The sequence below is a fragment of the Herpailurus yagouaroundi genome, unplaced genomic scaffold (genome assembly GCF_014898765.1).
Source record: "Herpailurus yagouaroundi ecotype Mexico unplaced genomic scaffold, PumYag 197, whole genome shotgun sequence".
Lineage (NCBI taxonomy): Eukaryota > Metazoa > Chordata > Mammalia > Carnivora > Felidae > Herpailurus > Herpailurus yagouaroundi.
This window is the reverse complement of record NW_024412428.1, coordinates 7,079,851-7,100,184: the sequence shown is the minus strand read 5'-3', so window position 1 is coordinate 7,100,184 and position 20,334 is coordinate 7,079,851. Positions and strand designations below refer to the sequence as shown.

At 41.5% G+C, this 20,334-nt stretch overlaps 1 long non-coding RNA gene across 3 annotated transcripts in view; it reads right to left on the bottom strand.

Annotated features, from left to right (window-relative positions):
• The window catches only part of LOC121012782 (uncharacterized), a 41,452-nt gene extending 21,167 nt beyond the window's left edge, over window positions 1-20,285 (bottom strand). Inside the window, exons 1-4 of one of the 3 annotated variants that reach the window (XR_005782293.1) lie at window positions 20,017-20,285; window positions 19,506-19,750; window positions 18,928-19,059; window positions 3,027-3,482 (exon numbers count right to left, since the gene is read on the bottom strand). This is a non-coding gene — a long non-coding RNA (uncharacterized LOC121012782). Of the gene's footprint in view, window positions 1-3,026; window positions 3,483-10,159; window positions 10,302-18,927; window positions 19,060-19,505; window positions 19,751-20,016 lie in introns of those variants that run through there. The other 2 variants (XR_005782294.1, XR_005782295.1) reach the window with 2 other exon arrangements.
• Between the last annotated feature and the right edge of the window lie 49 nt (window positions 20,286-20,334).

Genomic DNA, 20,334 nt, shown 5'->3' with positions numbered 1-20,334 from the left:
CAATAAAGCTGAGGAAATATATATATATATAATAGCTGATCAAATCACAGTCCACCCCACCACCCATTAAAATCTTCATTCATTTCCCACTGAATCAATATAAACCAAAACTCCTTGGCATGACCTTCGAAGCCCTGAATGCTATGATATACTTCTCGACCTCATTTCTTCTCAGAGCAGCCCCCACTGGCTTTATTTGAGTTTCTTGACCCACCAGACTCTTTTCTAAAGTCACATACTTTATGCAAATCCTCCTATAAGCCTCAGTTTAAATATCCTCAGGGAGCCCTTTCCTTACCACCCAGTTTTTGTTTTTGTTTTTTTTTAATTTTTAGTTATTTATTTTTGATTTTTTAACATTTCAATTCAGGTTAGTTAACATATAGTGTAATAATGATTTCAGGAACAGAATTTAGTGATTCATCACTTACATATAACACACAGTGCTCATCCCAACAAGTGCCCTCCTTAATGCCCCTCATCCATTTAGCCCATCCCCCCCACCCAACACTCCTCCAGGAATCCTCAGTTTGTTCTCTGTATTTAAGAGTCTCTCATGGTTTGTCTCCCTTGCTGTTTTTATCTTATTTTTGCTTCCCTTCCCCCATGTTCATCTGTTTTGTTTTTTAAAGCCCACGAGTGAAATCATATGGTATTTGTCCGTCCCCGACTTTCGCCTAGCATAATACATTTTAGTTCCACCCACATTGCTGCAAATGGCAAGATGTCATTCTTTTTGATTGCCGAGGAATATTCCATTGTATATATACCACATCTTCTTTATCCATTCATCCATCGATGGACATTTGGGCTCTTTCCATACCTTGGCTATTGCTGATAGTGCTGCTATAAACATTGGGGTGTGTGTGTCCCTTGGAAACAGCACACCTACATCCCTTGGAAAAATACCTAGTAGTGCAATTGCTGGGTCGTAGGGTAGTTCTATTTTTAACTTTTCGAGGACCCTCCATACTGTTTTCCAGAGTGGCTGCACCAGTTTGCACTCCCACCAGCAGTGCAACATCTCCACATCCTTGCCAACATCTGTTGTTGCGTGAGTTGTTCTTTTTAACCATTCTGACAGGTATGGGGTTCCTTAGCACCCAGTTTAAATTAGGTCTCCATTATTCACTCACTCACTAGCACTTGACAGTTTTCCCCTCTGAGGATATATCATAACTTGGAACTATAAGTTATTTGCTTAATGTTTATCCATCCTACTGGCTATGAGCTCCATGAAGGCAAGGACTGTTTGCATTTACCTCAGCACTTGGTGCACAAAAACTTTCAACAAACACTTGTTGATGAATGAGTAAATAATATGATGCCCAATTAAAGTTAGAGCAAGCCTGGGGCGCCTGGGTGGCTCAGTCAGTTAAGTGCCCGACTTCGGCTCAGGTCACGATCTTGCAGTTCATGGGTTCGAGCCCCGCATCGGGGTCTGTGCTGATGGCTCAGAGCCTGGAGCCTGTTTCGGATTCTGTGTCTCCCTCTCTCTCTGCCCCTCCCCCACTTGTGCTCTGTCTCCCTCTGTCTCAAAAATAAATAAACATTAACAAAATTTAAAAAAAAAGTTAGAGCGAGCCTACTAAAATTACGGTACAGGATTAGAAGAAAATAATCTCTGTTCCTATTATTTTTTGGTACAGTTTTCATGTCAATGTTGTTTGTGAGGCATCTCATTGCCAAATATTTGCCTTCTCTCAGACTAATAATATTGACTCTTGGTTGACTTGTAGACTTTTTAGAGTTAAAAACACTTTTAGAGCTGAAAGAAGCCTTATGGATGAAGAAACAGAGACGTTGTGGTCTGCCAAGGTTATACAGTTTGTGAATGGCACAGCTAGAATGGGACACCAGATCTTCTAATAACTGCCATGTCACTGATTTTTTTTTTTTTTTTTCACTAAAAGATAGCAAAGAGGAGCAGTAGAGAAGAGAGAGCACGGAATTAAAAATGCTAAGTAGGGGGCGCCTGGATGATTCAGTCGGTTCAGCATCCGACTTCAGCTCAGGTCATGATCTCACGGTTCATGGGTTCGAGCCCTACATGGGGCTCTCTGCTGACAGCTCAGAGCCTGGAGCCTGCTTCGGATTCTGTGTCTCCCTCTCTCTTTGCCCCTCCCCCACTCGTGCTCTGTCTCTCTCTCTCTCAAAAGTAAACATTTTTTAAAACTTTAAAAATGCTAAGTAAACTAATAAACATATTTTAGGATATTTACAATCTTTACACCTATAATATTTCACACTATATTCAGGTCTGTTTAGTAACCCTTGGTTTTACAGAGAAAGAATTTTTTCAGCTATTGTTTTACAATAATTGAACATTTTATTATTTTTAAACTCCCTGCAGGGGTCGGGGTGGGGGGGGCGCCTGGGTGGCCCATTTGGTTAAGCGTCCAACTCTGGATATTGGCTCAGGTCCTTCGATTCTATGGCTCCCTCGCTCTCTGCCCCTCCTCCGCTCACACACACACATTTGTGTGCATTCTCTCTCTCTCTCCCTCTCAAAATAAATAAATCAAGTTACAAAAAAACTACCTGTAGGAATATATAACACCTTTGTATATTTTAGAACATTTCTATATTCAAAAATTACTATGTGGATTGTATTATTATATTCCATCAAATATAAAGTAAGATATACTGTTATCTCACATAATACCAAGAAAAAATGCCTTCTTACCAATTAGAATTTTTACTTGAAATTTATTGAAAGAGCTATTTTAGACTTATTTAGACATAAGGTTTTTATTAATGTTTGTTTTAAATGTTTGTTTATTTTTAAGAGAGAGACAGAGACAGAAACAGAGCATGAACAGGGGAGAGGCAAAGAGAGGGAGGCATAGAATCTGAAGCAGGCTCCTGGCTCTGAGCTGTCAGCACAGAGCCCGGTGCAGGGTTCGAACTTGTGAACTGCGAGATCATGACCTGAGCCAAAGTCAGATGCTTAACCGACTGAGCCACCCAGGTGCCCCTAGACACAGGACTTTTGAAAACTTTAAGCACACTCGGCATCCATAAAATGGAAAACGTTAAGCAAAATTTATTGGCTGATTTTTCCTAAAATTTCTTCACTTTTAGAGCCCAATTCTTCTGAATCACTTTCTGACTCAGAGTTGTCAGTGTCTGTGGTTTTTCCACATAGTTCTTCTTAAAAATAACTCTGGGAATTCAGATTTGGAGTTTTAAAAGAAAAATATTTTCTCTGCTTATTTAATATGAACCCTCATCAATAAATCCACAAACATTGTTCTCAGAAAGTAAATAAATTACCTGCTGAAAGCTGACAAAATTTATCTGTCTAGCTAACCAAAATGAGACAGTCTAAGACAAAAACTGCATATTATCAGGTAAGTGACTAGGGAGTAGATGGGGAGTTTCTATGATTGATGAGGGGTAGGTTTGGAGCTAGTAATGATGTACAGATGTATAGCCTCAATTTTCAGGGTCAGCTCAGCTCTAGATGGTTGGGTTTTAATCTGTAGAAAGAAAGGAAGAGAGAAGAAAATCAGGAGAAAGCCAAGACCTACTATTTCTTAAACCTTTATCCCTGTGCTTTGATTTGGAAACAGCCTAAGCTTGTTAAGATCCTATCAATACTTACGCAGTCCCCTTTGCCTACTACCAAAAGGACAGAAATAGCTTTAACTACCAATTTACCTGATAAGGTAAACATTTTGTACTTCCTTATTGTACCTCTCTGTTAAATATCCAGAAATAGCATGTTTACTATCAGTCTTTCAAGGTGTACAACTGCACCCCGATCAAAAAGGTAAACTTCTATATCGCTGGAACCATGGAAGGTTAAATGCATGGGTGTATGACGGGAAAGGAATCTGTATTGTTTTAGAAATATACAAAATCAATGTAGCAGTGTTGTGATATGATGGTAATACTGGTTGATATGTTTTTGAAAAGTTACCATTTCAACTCTTTTTTTTTTTTTTTTCATTTTAACTCTTAAAATGACTTTATTCCGTTCGTGATTCGTTAGCCATTTTGATTTTCATCCCCATATTTGTTAGTGGAGAATTTTGAATCCCCAAATTGTCACGTGAGTCAAAAATACAAATCAGTGTTTCCAAAGAGTTTAACTATTTCAGAGGGATCCCCTGATGAGTTCAAATTGCACTGTGCAGAGCATTCTTCAGGGTATGAATATAAGTAAGACCACCTAATACTGAAGGCACTCTGTTGGCTACTAGCTGATAATTATTGCTACCATTTCTTTCTCTGGAAGAAATTTCAGGCAGCCTTTTGGTTTAATTCCTGGCTAATTTTTTTTTTTTTTGTAAGTGATCTCTACACCCAATGTGGGGGCTCAAAGTCATGATCCCAAGATCAAGAATCACACGGTCTACGGACTGAGCCCGCCAGGCACCCCAACTCATGGCTAATGTAACCGGTGAAATAATGTTGCAGAATTAATCCATCCAGCAGCCAGTTATTGAATTCTGAGTCTACGCGAGAGTGGCACGGTTCAATGCAACAAGCCACCGGCTACTTGTCGCTGTTGAGCGCTTGTAAGACAGCTAGGGCTGCATTTTTAACTTACTTATTTTCAGTTCATTTGAAGTTAAGCATTGGCCCTCAATTCGGTTACTGGAAAACTTTTAAGTATGTTTGGAACACAATTTGGGTGTGCAAATCTGCTTTTTCAACCCTAAAGTTTATGAGATGCCCCTACGGTCCAAACATTTACAGTAAGCATTCAGCATCCATACTGAGCTGTACCGTAAGTATGAAACACACACTGGATTTTGAAGACACAGGGCAAAAAACACTAAAATATTTTATACTGATTGCACACTGAAATGGTACTGTTTTTTTCCTACTTGAAGTTAAATAAAATACATTCTTACAATTAATTTCACCTGTTGCATTTCACCTTTTGACAGTCTGGTTCTTAGTGTCAACACAGACTTCTCCTCCTTTCATAGAATTGGATGATCTCCTGCTGGTCGAACTTTCCATCTATTTCCCAATGCATTTATTACAGTTTGGACGTAGGCTAAAGAAAGGGGAGTAGATCACTTATATGTTGCCGCTCAACAAATGACCCCACAACTTGGCAGCTTAAAACAATGAGCGATTGTTATGTCACGGCTCCCATGGGTCAGGAATCTGGCCGTGGCCTCATGGGTTCCTCTGGCTCAGTCTCCCCTGGACTGCAGTCAAAGCCACGGTTGCAGACATCCCAAGGCTCGACTGGGGACGATCACGTTCTAAACTCACATTCTGTGGCTGTTGTCAGACCTCACGTCCTCACTGGCTATTGACCAGAGACGTTAGATTTCTCCACCAGGACCTCTCCGTGAGGAAGCCCTCCTTATATGGCAGGGAACTTCCCTCAGAGCAAATGGGCGAGAGAAGATTGAGAACAAGCAAGATAGAAGCCTCCATCTTTTTATGACCTAATCTCGAAAATGGCATCTTGTCATTTTTGCCCATTGTCTATGCGTTAGCAGGTGAGTCATCGGGTCCAGCCTACGCTCAGGAGAGGTTGGTTACAACACAAAGGCTTGGATGCCAGGAGGTGGGATCCTTAGACCATCTTGAAGTTTAACCAACATTGTCTTTAAAGGGACTCTTTTTAAGTTGTTAGCCATAAACCTGGAAATGTAATCAAATGTTTTTGAAATATATGCGATATAGGTCTCATATATATCATATACATAGTAACCCTGACGATATTTGGTTACTGCTTGCTGGAATGCTAGGATTTTTAGGATTTTGCTCATCATTTATTAGGGGGAAAAAATCCAAAATATGAAATACAGTCCATCCCTTAAAATCATAGTAACATCATTAAAATTCTCAGAACTTATATATTTAAAAATCCATAACCGGAACTGCTCAGGAATGGTTTTGTGCATGGTTAGTCCCCCTTAGAGACTTTTCCGTGTTACTGTCGAGGTGAAAGTATTCCCGACGCTTTTCCATAGCATAAAAACAAGCGTTGCTCTGAGAGTGGCACTCAATTCCCATTTCAAATTAAAGTCCTCATATGAAATGGATACCCCTCCTTTCATTTAACTAACTTCTCTCACTATACCCCGGCAGGTGTTTTCCACTGCGACCGGACTCATCCACTGATACCTCCCTACAGGGCCGTGACATGGCAATCATCCTGATTGATAACAGATCTTTCATTTTGGCAAGCCACATGCCTCCTTCTCCTTAAAAAAAAAAAAAAAAAAAAAAAAAAAAAAAAAAAAAAAAAAAAAAAAAAAAAAAAAAAACAAAAAAAAAAAAAAAAAAAAAAAAAAAAAAAAAAAAAAAAAAAAAAAAATCCACTAAAATTCACCTTCCAGGCAGAACCCCAGGAGATTTTTTAATCACACCAACTGAATTAGACAAGAATTAAGGTGCAGACCATGGAGGGGTGGGGAGTTGCTATTAGACCAGTATGTTGACATTAAGATTTCAGAGGATCTCAAGGTGTAACCACAGAAATGGGCTGATAAATTGTGATCAAAGTTGTTGACAGCAAGGGTGTCTTTTCTTGGGGGGCGGAGTTAGATGGGTATATATCATAACAATGGTTGGGTGAAGGGGTGCAAATGAATGAGGAGAGTGACAAGATTGGGTGGGGAAAAGGGGGGGAACATCCCCTCAACTTCACTCAGGGAAGAGAAAGCTGGACAAGAGACTGCAGTTAAAAAGGGGTGGCAGTGACTAAGAGGAAGTGGTAATATACTGGATTTTCATTTCTAACAAAACCAAACCTGACTTGATGATCAGCCACATAACAGAACGGCCTGTGTGAATTATTCTGGAAGGTGTACCCAAGGCTCTCACCTTCTGATGCCAAATCTATAACCTGTGACCCTAGATGTATATCACGGTCAGACCGAGTTTCTCTCTCTCTCTCTCTTAGTTTTAGAGAGAGAGAGAGAGAGAGAGAGCAAGCAGGGGAGAGAGGTAGCAGGAAAGGAGGAGAGAATCTTGGTGTCAGATTCAATCCCACAACCGTGGGATCATGACCTGAGCTGAAATCAAGAGTCCGTAACTCAACCTACTGAGCCACCCAGGTGCCCTTCAGACTGAGCCTCTCTTAGAGAAGTAAACATGCAATGCTGAAAAGATATAAAAATAAGTTTTTAGATGATAAGAAAAATGACTCCAAATTGCAATGTTTAATATTTTTGTGCCCGTATTATAAAAGTTTTGTAATCACTGTTACAGTTTCTATGTTTTATTCATGATTTGAGATGCTGGACGTATTTAAGAGAACCTGACACATTAGATTTATGTTCTTTGTATGTTAACTAACTAACATTTAAATAAAAATTTGAAAAGAAAAAGATTTATGTTTTTAAGTGAAATACTTAGAAATATTTACCTAATTAAATTTATAATCAGTATTTAGGCACTTAAGGGAATCTGATTATTAAATCTACAAGTTTTACCTCATTATTCAGGCAAATACTCCTTAAATGTTGAGAAAGTTTGATTACATTTTAGCAGGTAAAGGATAAATATACTAAATGTGTGACAGTTTGAAATGTCTAAGAAAATTTGGCAAACACGTTAAGTGTTTAGGGAAATTTAATAAGAAATTTATAATTAATAATTTAAATTTATAAGGTGATTGAGTATTAACCAATAAAAAGCAAAAATGAGTGTTTTAAATTTCAAGACAAACTATGTTAGATTTAGAAATAAGATGTCTAAGTTAAACTCAAAAGCTTCAAAAAACTAAGTTCAAAAATTTGTGACCATTACTTAATATTTTCTTTTCTTTCTTTTTTTTTTTTTTAAAGAAACCTCTATACCCAACATGGGGCTCGAACTCACAACTCTGAGATCAAGAGTGGCCTGCTCTACTGACTGAGCCACCCAGGCGCCCCAAGACTTTATTTTTAAGTAATCTTTACACCCAATGTCAAGCTCGAACTCACAACCCCAGGGTCAAGAGTCTCATGCTCCATCAGTCTGAACCAGCCAGGCAGGATGATCCTCTTTTTAAAAGGATTTTTTAGGGGCGCCTGGGTGGCTCAGTCAGTTAAGTGTCTGACTTCGGCTCAGGTCATGATCTCATGGCTCCTGAGTCTTAGCCCTGCCTCAAGCTCTCTGCTGTTAATATGGAGCCCACTTTGGATCCTCTCCCCTACTTCTGCTCTTTCTCTCTCAAAACTAAATAAACATTAAAAAAAAGTGTTTTTTAAAAATCTCTGTATACAAAAACCCACAAAAAATCTACATATACAGGAGCGCCTGGCTGGCTCAGTCTCCAGTGCATGTGACTCTTGATCTCAGGGGTCATGAGTTGGAGCCCCACACGGGGGTAGAGTTTACTCAACAACAACAAAAATCTATGTACATATACACACGCAGAAGAAAACCTGGATAGACTAACATCAAATTCATAATAGTCACTAGGTAGTCGATAGTGTGTATGAATGTGTACTTTACCTTTTTTTTTTTTTTTTTTTTTTTGCTTAGACATGTATACTCCTAGAAATAGAATATTCTTTTCCAGAGAGAAAAAAATTAAGGATACAGTTTCCCTGAGCGGAGGCCAGATTTCCAGGCCCACAGGTGGAGGGAATGTTTCATAGAGAACTGACCACACTTGTCTCTGTAACTCCGTTATGCCAGGCGTGTGTTTCTATCAGAGCCCTAATCATGCTGCGGCGCAAGTATTTTTTAGGTGACTCTGAGCCCATATTAGATGACACGACTCTTTAACTGTAAGAACTGTCAGGGCACCTGGGTAGCTTGGTCATTTAAACGTCTGACTCTTGGGGTGCCTGGGTGGCTCAGTCGGTTAAGCGGCCGACTTCGGCTCAGGTCATGATCTCGCGGTCCGTGAGTTCGAGCCCCGCGTCGGGCTCTGGGCTGACCGCTCAGAGCCTGGAGCCTGTTTCCGATTCTGTGTCTCCCTCTCTCTCTGCCCCTCCCCTGTTCATGCTCTGTCTCTCTCTGTCTCAAAAATAAGTAAACGTTAAAAAAAAAAAATTAAACGTCCGACTCTTGGTTTCAGCTCTGGTCACAATGTCACTTTTTGTGAGTTCAAGCTCTGCACTGGGCTCTGTGCTGGCAGCATGGAGCCTGCTTGGGATTCTTTCTCTCTCCCTCTCTCTCTGCCCCTTCCCTGTCTCTCTCTCTCTCTCTCACACACACACACATACACACACACACACACACACACACATACACACACACACATGCTCCCTCTCTCTCAAAGAAAATAAACATTGAAAAAAATTAACAATAAATAAATATAGGAATTGACTTCGTCACCTATGTAAACCCAGTGCCTAGCACATAGAAGACATTTAGTAAGTGTTGCTTGAAACAGGGAATGAAGAATAACTATTTCTCTTATTGCATCTCCACTTGAAAACACAGGCTCCAGGGGCACCTGGGTGGCTCAGTTGGTCAAGTATCCGACTTTGGCTCAAGTTATGATCCTGCAGTTCGTGAGTTTAAGCCCCACATCGGGCTCTGTGCGGACAGGTCAGAGCCTGGAGCCTGCTTCGGATTCTGTGTCTCCCTCTCTCTCTGCCCTTCCCCGACTCATGCTCTGTCCCTCTCAAAAAAAACTTTAAAAAAGAAAAGAAAGAAAATGCAGGCTCTGATTTGAAGACCCCCCACTACCCTCAAAAAACCAGTCTTCTCTAAAACATCTCCTTGCCAGTTTGCCACAGTGATTAAAATTCTCCCCACTGGGGTGCGTGGGTGACTTAGTTAGTTAAGCGTCCGACTTTGGCTCAGGTCATGATCTCATGGTCCGTGAGTTTGAGCCCTGCGTCGGGCTCTGTGCTGACAGCTCAGAGCCTGGAGCCCATTTCAGATTCTGTCTCCCTCTCTCTCTGCCCCTCCCCTGTTCATGCTCTGTCTCTCTCTGTCTCAAAAATAAACGTTAAAAAAAAATTTTTTTAAATAAATAAATAAAATTCTCCCCATTGAAGTAAACTTTTTTAGTTAAAGCATCATCTCCAAAGACTGTACTCTTGAACTTTATCCATTCCCAGGACTGGCGAAACGATCATGATTGTTGAAACTGAATGATGAATACATGTATCATTACATTGTTACCTCTACTTTTGTGTATGTTTGAAAATTTCTGTATTAAAAAATGTTTTAGAAACCTGTCGAAAAATTCAACAAGTAGGGATGCCTGGGTGGCTCAGTCGGTTAAGCGTCCGACTTCGGCTTGGGTCACGATCTCACAGTTTGTGGGTTCGGGCCCCGCATTGGGCTCTGTGCTGACAGCTTGGAGCCTGGAGCCTGCTTCAGACACAGTTGGGGTGCAGTCGGGGGAGCTGACAGAATGGTCCAGAACAAATCTAGAAGGCAGACTGGAAAGGGTGAGGGAAATGGTGAGAAGGCGGAAGAGGTCACTCCTGATAGAAACAGCATCAAGACATGGAAACCAGGTAGAACGTAGTGAGGTTGGAACTCTAGTTCACTGTGATGCTAACTACGGGTTTTTTTGTGTTTTGTTTTTAAGTTTGTTTATTTATCATGAGAGGGAGAGAGGGAGAGACAGAGAAGGTGGGGAGCAAGAATCTCAGGCAGGCTCCTCCCTGTCAGCGCAGAGCCCCTCTCGGGGCTTGAACTTACCAACTGTGGGATCATGACCTGAGCTGAGATCAAGAGTCAGGTGCTTAACTGACTGAGCCACCAGGAGCCCCTCTAACTACGGGTTTATATGGAGGGGTCATGGGAATAAAAATGGCCCTCATAGAGGCTAAGCTGCTGTTACAAAGAGACCCCAAGATACAGTGGATTAAATACAGTCAAAGTTTATTTCTCGCAAGTAGCAGTCTAGGGGTATGTGGCTAGTCAAGGCTTCCAGGGTTGTTCATCTGAATCTTAAACGCCTTCCATACTGTTAACTCCGCCATACATACCCATGTGGTGCATGGGGGTGGAGGAGATTGGAGAAAGAGAAATCCAAAAGTCCCCCCGTGGTCAAGAAGGAGCACACAGACCCTACGTGAACAGGTTTGCGTGGGAAGAATGTGAAACCTGTAGCTAATAACTCCCTTTTCCTCTATCAGCTTCTTGGTCCTGAGCTGGGCCACTCTTTTTTTTTTTTTTTTTTTTTTTTTAAGTTTATTTATTTTGAGAGAGAGAGAGAGTGTGAGCTGGGGAGGGGGGGAAAGAGAGAATCCCAAGCAGACTCCTCACTGTCAGCATGGAGCCTCCCCACCCTCCCGGACGCAGGGCTCAAACCCACAAGCCATGAGATCATGACCTGAGCCCAAACCAAGAGTCTGACGCTTAACCAACTGAGCCACCCAGGCGCCCCATGGGCCACCCTATTTTTAATCCTTCCAATCCCTATCTGCTCTCCCCACTCACCAGCCAGGCCTACTGAACAACAGAAAATGCTACCAGCTATATTTTTATTATCTTGTCGTCAAACACAAACACATTTTAGTATTTTTAAGTATCTTTCGGAAACTACTAGAGAAATAAAGGGAAGAAAACAAAAGTCACAGGCACTCTGCAAAAATAGTACTAAAACAATTTGTTAGTTACCGTTTTTCCTTGAAGGATGTAAATGGCTTACTTAGGACAGGTCTCAGTCCCCCTCTCTGAGGATGCTAGGAGATGCCTGGGGGAACTTGGGTCTTGAATCAAATGATTCCTTCCTTCCTTCCTTCCTTCCTTCCTTCCTTCCTTCCTTCCTTCCTTCCTTCCTTTCTTTCTCACAAACCGTGAGATCGTGACCTGAGTCAAAGTCAAGAGTCGGACGCTTAACCAACTGAGCCACCCGGGCACTCCAAATGATTCCTTTCTTAACTGCAAAGGTATTTCTGCTGCTGACTCTTGACAAGCATACAATTCTCAGTTTCTTTCTTCCTTTTTTTTCTGTTGTTGTTGTTGTTTAAAAAACATTTTTATTGAGATCTAAATCACATGCCACCCAACTCCTCACTCATTTAAAAAGTATAACGCAGTGGTTATAGCGTATTCATAGAGCTGGGCAATCATCACCACAATCTACATGAAGAAAATCTTATGACCCTAGAAAGAAACCACAAACCCATTAACAGTTACTCCTCGCTTACACCCCTACTACCCCCCCCCCCCCCCGCCCCAGCCCTGGGAAACCGCTACTCTACTTTCTGTCTTTACTGATTTGCCTATTCTGGACATTTCCTGTAAATGGGATCATATCGTCTGTAGTGTTCTATGACCGGCTTCTTTCACGTTACAGTGATGTTTTTAAGGTACCATGTTGTAGCACCCACCTTTCCTTTTCGTGAGCGAATAATATTCCACCGCGTGGATACACATTTTGTTTTCCTGCTCGTCAGGGAGTGGGCGTGTGGGTTGTTTCTACCTTTTGGCTACTGTGAATGAAGTTGCTAAAAACATTCACGTACAAGTTTTTGTGTGGACGTGTGTTTTCATTTCTCTTGGGTACATACCTAGGAGTGAAATCACTGGGTCATAAAGTAACCATATGTTTAACCTTGTGAGAAATTACCCGACTGTTTCTCAGGGCACGGGCACCATACTACAAGCCCGCCAGGAGTGCAGGAGGCCTCTATTTTCTCTAAATCCTCACCCACACTTGTTATTTGTCTTTTTGATTCTGTTTCTTTTGATCAGTACTTTCTGCTCTTCTCTGTAGATGGGTTATAGGCCCCAACTAAACTGCCCTTCTATGCTTTATGAGCTCAATTCTTTTTCACTCTAAAAATTCCACACCTAGGATCTTGAGAAACTTAACAGAAGACCATGGGGGAGGGGAAGGGGGAAAAAAAAGTTACGGAGAGGGAAGGAGGCAAACCATAAGAGACTCTTGGATACTGAGAATAAACTGAGGGTTGATGGGGGGTGGGAGGGAGGCCAGGGTGCGTGATGGGCATGGAGGAGGGCACCTGTTGGGATGAGCATGGGGTGTTGTATGGAAACCAGTTTGTCAATAAATTCTATTTTAAAAAATGCTGGCAAGGAAAAAAACAAAAAAAGTAAAAAAGTAAAAACTCCACACCTAGGCTTTGGGCCAATCTGCGCTGGCCTGGCATGCCCCTCCCCCCCCATTAGTCTCCATATTTCCCTTGCCCCCAAGGGTTGTGTTCTTTCCCCATTCCTAGATACCAAGATAGCAGAATCCCTTGTGATTGTCTTTGAAATGTAAATGGACCCAAGTTCCACTTGTCTCAGACTTCCTCTTTTCTATTCCATTTGTCTGAAGTACGTTAAGTAGCTGGGTGTTACCTTTCTTGATTTGCTAAAACGCTGCCCCCTTCCCTTCCATTTTGTTTTTAGTTCCATTATTTTATATGTTGTTGGTAATTGAACCCATGATGTTCTCCTTGAGTCTAATATTGCTTAGCAGAGTGTTTAAAACTCCCAAGATTTTGGAATCGAAACTTACTAACTTTTTGGCTTTATTGTAGCGTGATGAGAGAATATACCTTTGCTTTTGAGATTTATTTATGTGATCCAGTGTCTGATCAAGATTTTCTAAAGTGCCAGAGAAGTCCAAGAAGGAAATATCCTCTCTGCTTATAGGATGTAAATGTCTTGTTAATTATATTGTTCAAGTCTTCTACATTCTTAGTTGTTTGGGGTGGGTTTTTTTTGACACTTTAAGATGGGGCCAAGGAGTCATAGCCACAGGTGCCACCGTCTTCAATATTTGTCTTCTTTTCACGAACTCCTTTCTTTGAACTCTGGAATCACTCTCTGCTTCAGAATTTATGGTCTTCATTCATTCATTTAGAGTAGGAATTATGATACAACTACAGGATTGTTATCAGAATTAAATAAGATAATAGTTGTAAAGTGATTAGTACCGTGTTTGGCCATTATACTGAGACACGATGGCTTAAAGCAAGGCTATGGGGGCGCTTGGGTGGCTTAGTCAGTTAAGCCTCTGACTCTTGATTTTGGCTCAAGTCATGACCTCATGGTCACGATCTCATGCTGGGTATGGAGCCTGATTAAGATTCTCTCTCTCCCTCTCATTCTGCCTCTCTCCTTCTCACTCTCTTAAAAAAAAAAAAAGGGAGGGGGGGGGACAGGCTATGGATGCTATGGCTGAAAGTCAACCTGAATCCCAGTAGCCTCATATTACCTGAAAGACCTTGGGCGTGCCACCTCACAGATCTCAACTTATTCGTTTGTTTTAAAGCCTTCAATTTTAAGTAATCTCCACACCCAGGGTGGGGTCCGAACTCCTGACCCCAAGATCAAGAGCTGCGTGTTGTACTGACTAAGCGAGCCAGGCACTGCTCTGAGCCTTGGGTTTCTAATCGGAGAAACCAGTTCCATCCCACTCCTGAATCCACAAGTCAGAAATAACCAGTTTGCATTTTGGTGTAGTGCCTTCCAGGCGTTTGGGTATCTGTATCATTTTTAAAAACCTAACACGTGTTATGATAGTTGTGTATCCTTTCTAATGGAACTCGTCGGAGGCCTAATTTGTAATGGCTTTCGTTTTTGTGTCAACTTCTAAAAGTTAATTCACACTGGGGCGCCTGGGTGGCTCAGTGGGTTGAGCATCCGACTTCAGCTCAGGTCATGATCTTGCGGTTCGTGAGTTTGAGCCCCACGTCGGGCTCAGTGCCGACAGCTCGGAGCCTGGAGCTGCTTTGGATTCTGTCTGTCTCTCTCTCTCTCTCTCTCTCTGCAGCTCCCCACTCTCACTCTCTCTCTCTCTCAAAAATAAATAATAAACATTAAAAAATAATAATAAAGTTAAAGTAACTCATGTTATATTCCTTTGTAAAAACAAAATATGAAATTGCAATCTGTTTAATATAGCCATTAACAACTAAGCTGTAGAAGAATCCTATGGATTAATGTCTAGGTACTGATTTTGAAACCTATCTGCTCTGGGTGGCATTGGGCCTCCTCTTTCCCCCTAAAAAAAGATCTTTTGGAATCCTAATCCCTGTGCCTCTGATCATAACCTTATATGGAGACAGGGTCTTTCTAGACGTACTCAGGTTACAATGAGGTCATTAGGGTGGGCCCTACTCCAATATGACTGGTGTCCTCATAAAAAGGGGAAATTTGGACACAGAGGCAGATATCCACACAAGGAGAATGCCATGCCACGATGAAAAGAGGGATCAGGGTGATAACAGCAGAAGCCAAGGAACGTCAAAGATTGCCAGCAAACTACCAGAAGCTTGGGGCAAGGCATGGAACAGATTCTCCCGCACAGCTCTCACAAGGAACCAACCCTTACCTCACCTTGAACTTGAATTTGTAACCTCCAGAACCTCGAGACAATAAATTGCTGGTTCAGCCACTCAGTACTTGGTTCAAGCAGCCTTAACAAACCAATCCATTATCCAGATGTTGCCAAGAATTCGAAGGAGGCGATTATTCTGACCTCATCGTAGGCATTAACAGAGAACTGTCCAGGACCGCACAGTGTTGCCGTGGGAGTTTTGCGGTTCACCTGTGCACCACCAAATTTGGGCCTTGAAAACAGTCTCCAGGGTTATGCTCACCCAGTTCATAACCTAGTTCATCTCACTTAGGTGGGTTGGTAAAACGACAGTAAAAAAGCAGCTGGTGATGTCCAAGGGAGGATAGTGATCTTCCACACGTTCAGGATGAGTTAACTACTCCATTATTTCAAGCTCTTTCCCCGCCCCCCCCTCAATCTTTTTACTACAGAAAATTTCTAACAAAAATATAATGAGCTTATGTAAGTATTGCTGAGGTTTGCTTTTAGTTACACAAGTCAATTCTGATTTCCCTACTCAAACCCCCCACATCAAATTATTTTAAAGGACATCCCAGACTTTACATCATTTTTAAAAAATGTTTGTTTATGCATTTGGAGAGAGAAAGCATGAGCGAGGGAGGAGCAGAGAGGGAGGGAGAGAGAAAATCCCACGCAGGCTCTGGGCTGTCAGCACGGAGCCCGACACGGGGCTTGAACTCACAAACCATGAGCTCGTGACCTGAGCCGAAATGGAGTCAGATGCTTAACCGACTGAGCCTCCCAGGCGCCCCTAAATCATTTTTAATAGCTTTATTGAGATCGAAATGACATGCCATATCGTTCACCTATTTCGTGTACAACTCAACGGTTTTTAGTATATTTACAAAAATATGCAGCCATCACTACAACTAATTTTAGAACATTTTCATCATCCCCAAAGAAACTCTATATTCACCAGCTGTCATTCTCTATTCCTCTCTCAACCTCCCGATTTTATCTGTAAATATTTCATATGCGCTTCTAGAAAGGTGGGAACTGTTCTAAAAATACATAACAATGTTATCACATATGAGCTTTTTTAAAACAATAATTATTGGGGTGCCTGGGTGGCTCAGTCGGTTAAGTGTCAGACTTCGACTCAGGTCGTGATCTCACGGTTCATGAGTTCGAGCCCCTCGTCGGGCTCTGTGCTGACAGCTCGGAGCCTGGAGCCTACTTCCGATTCTGTGTCTCCCTCTCTCTCTGCTCCTCCCCTGCTCACTCTCTGTCTCTCAATAATAAATAAACGTTAAACACACACACACACTAATTATTGAATATCAAAGATAAGATCACTGGTCACATTTTCTTGACTATTCTATATTACCAGTTTGCTTTAATCAGGATCCAAATAAAATCCTTACACTGCAAAGTGCAATTGCTAGATGTATCTGTTAGTTTTCTTTTAATCTTTTTTCTTTTTTCTTTTAATCTTTTCTTTCTTTTCTTTTTTCTTTTAATCTTTTCCTTCTTTTTTTCTTTTAATCTTTTCTTTCTTTCTTTTTTCTTTTAATCTTTTCTTTCTTTCTCCAACTTATTTTTTTTCCTTACAATTTTTTATTGAAGAAACTAGGTTATTTGTTCTATAATGTCTGCTAGGGCCTGGAATTTTCTGATTATATCCTTGAACATTTACAATGTTCCACCATCCCATGTATTTCCTATACACTGGTAGCTGGATCTAGGATCTTAATCAGAATCGATGGTTTTTGTTTGTTTGGATAAGTTTACTTCATAGGTAGAAGTGTTGTGTCAAAATTCCTTTAAATTTTTCTTTTATTGTGAAAGACACCATACTTGGGGCAGTGCATAAAAATAGTTATGTAGTTTAAAAAATAGTTATATAGTTTAAATAATAATAATAATAAAACAAATATCCAGCATCCATCACAGAGATTTAAAAAACAATAAAATATTGGGACGCCTGGGTGGCTCAATCAGTTAAGTGTCTATTTTGGCTCAGGTCATGATCTCACGGTTCATGGGTTCGAACCCCACGTCAGGTTCTGTGCAGACAGCTCAGTCTAGAGCCTGCTTCAGATTCTGTATCTCCCTCCCTCTGTACCCCTCCCTGCTTGCTCTCTCTCTCAAAGATAAATAAACATTAAAAAAATTCTTAAAAAAATATAGAGAATTGCCAGGTCCTCAGAAATCCCCAATCTGCCTTCCTTAATGAAATCTCTAATTAAATCCTTCTCTTCCTGCCCCATTCTAGAGTAAGCCCTGTCCTGATTTTTGTCATAATTATTCTTTCACTTTCTTTATACCCCTTACGAATATATTCCTAAAGAGAATATTGTTTGGTTTTGCCATGACTTGCTTAAACACCCCCCCCAACATTGTTTTTGAGACTAATCCAGGTTGTTCCAGATAACTGCAGTTCATTCATTTTCATTGTTGTATATAGTATTTCATTATATGAATACACTAACTTATTCTTTTGTAGTGGATATTTTCAGTGACAACCTATAGGCGAAGTGCTTTAATGTCATTTTTTTTTTTAGAGAGCTAACAAAAGGGTGTCGTTGAAAATATTCCATGATTTTTGAAGGAGAGGGACATATTCATGTCATTTAAGGGCTAGAAATGTGTTTGTAAGATGAATGACCACTTATTCATAGCTATGTAGCAGCTAAGCATTAGATAAGAATCTACATAAACGATGTCCTTTTTAGGGCAAATGCAAAACATTCCATTCACTCCAGAAATTTACTTCTCTCTTCTGATTTCTTTTTTCATCTCATTCCTCCTGGTTGCTTCTTGCCCTTTTAGGAGTCTCTGTGTTTTGTTTTTTAATGTTTGTTTGTTTAGAGCAAGTGCGCGTGTGCGCGCGCGCACACACACACACACACACGCACACAGGGGAGGGGCAGAGAGACAGGAGAGAGAGAATCCTAAGCATGCTCTGAGCTGTCAGCACAGAGCCTGATAAAGGGCTTGATGTCATGAACCACAAGAACCTGAGCCAAAATCAAGATTCTGATGCTTTAGCAACCGAGCCATCCAGGTGCCCCTAGGAGCATCTTTATAATAGGTTTTATATCATGAGCTCTGGAACCAGAATTTCATACTCGAATACGCATAACTCGATGCATAATCTAAGGCTCTAGATAATGTACGACTACCCTCTTTAGAGTGATGCTGTGAGGAATAAACTAGGTACCATACTAGACATGACCCTTGGCACCTTTCAAATAATGTTGGGCATTATCTTCACCTCCAAAAGTTTGCCTATGTTTCATACCCCAAAATATTTCAGTCCATAAAATCTGCTGTCTAGAATTAGTGTTTTCCACCAATTTCCAGGGAAAATCAAGTCTGCATAGAAACTATTCCTAATTTCCCTTCTCTTTTTTGTTTTAAGGAGTAAAAGTTGTTGTTATTAAATCTCAACTCTTGAGTACATTTTTAAAAGTATAATCATATCAGTTTCAGGTGCACAATATAGTGATTCAACAATTCTATGCATTTCTCAGGGCTCATTGGGGAAGTGCGCTTTTGACCCCCTTTATCTATTTCAGCCATCCTTCCTCCTACCTCCCACTCTTGGTGACCACCGGTTTGCTCTCCGTATTTAAGAGTCTGTTTCTGGTTTGTTTTTGTTTCTTAAATTCCACATACGAGTGAAACCATATGGTACCCGTCTTTCCCCGTCTGCCTTATTTCACTTATTTGTGATTTGACTAATTTCCTCCCCTCTTAGGACCTCTCGCAGAGATTCCTACCTTGTGCCCAAGACTTTTTTTTGAAGGAGCAGCGTACCTTCATGAGTTTGTGTTCTTGAACAGTGCTCCATCCAAGCCGATATCCTGCAAACTTGTAATCCTCAGTTTCTCTTAAAGCTTGGAGCAATCAAGCTATAAATAAAAGGTAATGCATTCAGTCTTGGCAATTAGAAGGCTTACGTGCCCCTTTCCCTTCTCACTACCACCCTCCTTCCTTGCTTTTATCTCTTTATGTCTCCCTTACCTCATGTCTCTTCCTCTAGGTTTGTGTGAGACCCACGACAGACACTTCACATTTGTTTAAACTTTTAATTGTGATAAAATGTACCTAATATTCACCACCTGAACCATCTTTAACTGTACAGTTCAGCAGTGTTAAGTGCATGCACATGGTTGTACAACCAATCCTCAGAACCTTTTTCATCCTGCAGAACTGAAACTCTGTACCCATCAAACAACCAACGCTCTATTCCCCCTCCTTCCCACCCATGGCACGTAACCGTTCTACTCTCTGTCTCTATAAATTTGACTACTCTGGGTAGAGTACTAGTAAATGTAGTCTAGTAAATGCAGACTACCTTCATTTAGGTAGAATCACGCAGTGTTCGTCTTCTCGTGCCTGGCTTATTTCACTTAGCACGTCCTCAAGGTTCATCCACGTACAGACACCTCTTCATGAGCCTCTTTCGCTTCTTTTGAGTATATTCCCAGAAGTGGGACTGCTGGGTCCCCTGGTAATCCTATTTTTAATTTTTTTGAGAAACGACCATTCTGTTTTCCGTACTGGCTGCATCACGGTAGACACTTGGGTTTCCGTGACGCCCTATGGGGTAAAAAATACTGTGTTCTGGACCACAGCTGTGGAAAGGACGGTCAAGAACGAACACTGGCAATTATCAGGCTTTGCCATTAAAAAGCGTGGACTTCCCGGAATGTGGAACCACATTACAAACCATCTGGTCCACTCCCCTCAGTTACAGGGGAGTAAACTGGGACTCTGAGAGGGCAAAAGTGGCTGGGGAAGGACAAAGGGCTAGTTAAGGGGAGATTTCAGAACCGGCATCCAGGGCTTTCCAACCTTCAACTCACGGCAAAGAAAATAATTTTCAACTTGAGATACTGTGCGATGAAGTACAAGAATTACGGAATGGATCATTCAAGAGCCTCTGGGATGCTCTCTCTGTGTGTTCTGCTTTTCTTTCTCTGGCCGGCTTTTAGCCTCCGTGTCAACCTTGACCCCGAGCCCGCTTTTCTGCCTGCCGCTAACGACCGGGTCCTGAGCATCCTTAGAGACAGAGGGGGAGACAAAGAAAACCGGTCCGCAATGAGGATCCCCCGAGCTTGGAAATGCGACCCTCTGCTCCGGGCCGGGGGGGGGGGGGGGGGGGGGGGGGGGGGGGGGGGGGG